Below are 3,596 nucleotides of genomic sequence, written 5' to 3' on the forward strand. Positions count from 1 at the left end.
TTCTTATTGACTTGGTCATTATGCACGATCATTACTGGGCAGCTCTAGTGAGTGATGCCTTCGGGTTCTTTCAAAATTAGTAAGGTCATTTACCTCTGCAATCCATGGCCCCAGATTGCTGTGCTAATTGATGTTTGAATTTTCTTTCCCTATTTTTTCTCTGGTCCCTTTATTACCAACCATCTCTTGTCCAGTGTCCCTTCCTGCCTGAAGTCAACAGAAGTTCTTCTCTGTGCGTGTGTGTTCCAAAGTTCTTTTCTTAATTTTTTATTTGTTTTAACTAGTTATACATGACAGTACCCTGAACTTTGATACATCATATATAATGAAGTATAATTACTTTTGTGTGTGTGTGTGTGTGTGTGTGTGTGTGTGTGTGTGTGTGTGTGGTACTGGGGATTGAACTCAGGGCCTTGTGCATGCTAGGCAAGCACTCTACCAACTGAGCTATATCCTCAACCCCATGAAGTATAATTTCTCATTCTTCTGGTTGTACATGATATAGAATCCCACGGTTAAACATAGTTATATATGCACTTAGGGTAATAATGTCTGATTTATTCTACTGTCTTTCTTACCTCCATTCCCCCTCCCCTCCCTTCACTCCCTTCTACCTAATCTAAAGTAACTCTATTATTCCCTAGCCACTCCCCATTGTGAATTAGTATGCACATAGCAGAGAAAATTTTCAGCCTTTGATTTTTTGGAATTGGCTTATTTCACTTAGCATAATATTCTCCAGCTCCATCCATTTACTAGCAAATGCCATAATTTCATTCTTCTTTAATGCTGAGTAATATTCCATTGTGTATATATCACATATTCTTGATCCATTCATCCGTTGAAGGGTACCAAGGTTGGTTCCATAGTTTAGCTATTGTGAGTTGAGCTGCTATAAACAATGATGTGGCAGCTGTGTCACTGTAATATGCTGATTTTAAGTCCTTTGGGTATCAATGGAGGAGCGTTCTAACTGGCTAGTACAAACTTTGCATGGGCTTAGAAATGAAATAAAAATTTCTTCAACTTGAAAGATAAACAGATTCTGAGTGACAGACCAGGTGCTACGGTTTACATATGAAGTGTCCCCCACAAGCTCATGTGTGAGACAATGCGAGAATTTTCAGAGATGAAATGAGTAGATTATGAGAGGTGTGACCTATGGATGAATGAGTCCACTGATGGATTAACAGGGTGGTAAGTGCAGGCAGGTAGGGTGTGACTGGAGGAAGTAAGTCACTGGAGGGTGTGCCTTTAGGGCTTGTATTTTGTCTTTGGTGAGCAGAGTTCTCTCTGCTTCCTGGCTTTCATGTCCTGAGCTGCTTCCGTCTTTTATGCTGTCTGTTCTGCCTCACCTTGGGCCCCAAGTTGTGGAGGTGTCTGACCATGGACTGAACCCCTGAAACCATGAATCCCCAAATAAACTTTTCCTCCTCTACATTGTTCTTATTGGGTATTTTGGTCACAGCAAGTTGAAACTAAGACCCCAGGGAGAATTATAATAGATTTTGTAACATCTGTTTTAAATGATTATGTTATGGACTGATTTGTGTCCCCCTCAACCTCAAATTTCCTATGTTGAAATCCTAACATCCAGTCTAACTATATTTGGAGACAGAGCTTATAAGAAGGTAAGGAAGGCTAAATGAGGTCATAAGGGTGAGACCCTAACCTTATAGAACTGGTGTCCTTATAAGAGGAAGATTTACCAGAGAGCTCAATCTACCTCTATCTCCATATGCACATAGGATAGGCCATGTAAGAACACAGGGAGAAACAGTTAGCTACAAGCCAGAAAAAGCGGCCTCCCTAGAAACCAACCATGATAGCCCCTTGATCTTGGACTTTCTGCCTCTTGAACTGTGAAAAAATAAAATTCAGTAGGTTAAGCCACCCTGTCTTTGGTATTCTACTCTCTTGTGGTAGACTGAGCACACTGATACAGATTTGATAGAGATTCTTTTTTTGTTTTGGTTTTGTTTTCAGGAGTGGGGTTGGTTGCTAATTTTCAGCATTCTGCCTATGTCATATCAGCATGGAGTTACCAGATAAGTAAAAAGTTCCTTTAGAAATCCAAATATGAGGCTGGTGATATAGCTCAGTTGGTAGAGTGCTTGCCTCACATGCACAAGGCCCTGGGTTCAATCCCCAGCACTACCAAAAGAAAAAAAAAAGAAAAGGAAAGAAAGAAATTCAAATACAGTATTATCAAATAAAATTGATGATGATGCTCCATTATCAATCTATTGAAAAATATTTTAAATCAAATTCCAGTGCTACAGTTGACCTTCATCTGCATACTTAAGCAGTTAGTTTTAGTGGTTATTATTATTAGAGTACAACTTATCAGCACACTAGTTACACAACTAAGCAGGAAAAAATATTTGAAGTCCTTTAAGTGACAGTGTTTTAATTAAACTCTAAGTACATTTTTGCAATTGTCACTACAAGTTTTCCCAATGTACCCTCAAGAAATGTAATCATTTTGATTCTCATTACAATAATTTCTTGCAGAAGTACAGAAAATAAATACAAGTATTGTCTGGCAGCTTTATTTTCCTTTTCTTTCTTTGTTTAAAAGAATACCACCAACTACTTAAAAATAGCTGTGTTGAGATAAATGAGATTAGCCATTCAGATGGAGCCCATTTTTACCTTCATAAATATGCTTTTTGTTATTGTTTTAAAAGGGAAAAAAAGCCCAGTTAGCTAATTAATCCTATTTATGCATTACTTAACTCACAAGGAAAAATAAAATCTTAATTTGTTTCCTAGATTATTCTACATCAGGAATGAACAATTACAATTCATGTGCCAAATCCAAATTCAACCACAGGTTGTTTTTTAAGGCCTATACCTAAAGATGAAGATGAAGATGAAGAGGAGACAGAGACTTTATGCGGCCATCAGAGCTTAAAATATTCACTGTCTGGCCTTTTACAGAAGGAGTTTCCCAAGTGGTGAAATTATGTATTAACCTTGGAGTAGACTCTAGGAATGGTAGAATAATAGTATTCATATGAAGTCACAAAATAGGGTCAAATGTTCAAAGTTCTTTCACATTTGTTCCTCTTATAGTGAAAATGTCATATAACCAATCACCATTAAATCATAGAGTCTATGGAAAAGATAAAATATTTTGGAAAAGTGTGTGTGTGGTTAATCACTTTTATTCCTCTTCTGATGGTGAAAGTAGTTCCACGGTTCTTACATCAGAATAAAGGAAGAGGCACTGGGTAGAGAGATTCAAAAGGCAATGATCCACAGAAATCAATTGGTTGCATTTGGTGGCAAATCAAAGCAAATTTAAGAGGAACACTTCTACATAGGGCTAAATAGATCACAGATGTTAAATCTACCATTTAATTTTGCTGAAAAAAATCAAAAGCTAAAAACATTTGCATTACTCTTGGAAGGTTCCTTTGATAGCCTAACTCTGTCTTTTCATCAAGGATATGTTGCTGAAGAAACCTTATTTACACTGCAAATAAATAGGTAGAACTGTAAAAAGAAGTCTTAAAAATAAAGACTGCTTTTGTTGTGAGCAGCCACTCCATGCAGAAGGTAAAGAACAAAAGAGCATTCCTTTCCATTAA

At 37.1% G+C, this 3,596-nt stretch overlaps 1 non-coding gene across 1 annotated transcript; it reads left to right on the plus strand.

Annotated features, from left to right (window-relative positions):
* Positions 1-2,087: 2,087 nt before the first annotated feature.
* Trnav-cac (transfer RNA valine (anticodon CAC)) lies at positions 2,088-2,160 on the plus strand. Its single transcript has one exon. It is a non-coding gene; the product is annotated as a tRNA-Val (tRNA).
* Positions 2,161-3,596: the final 1,436 nt, after the last annotated feature.

Source organism: Ictidomys tridecemlineatus, chromosome X (genome assembly GCF_052094955.1).
Source record: "Ictidomys tridecemlineatus isolate mIctTri1 chromosome X, mIctTri1.hap1, whole genome shotgun sequence".
Classification (NCBI taxonomy): domain Eukaryota; kingdom Metazoa; phylum Chordata; class Mammalia; order Rodentia; family Sciuridae; genus Ictidomys; species Ictidomys tridecemlineatus.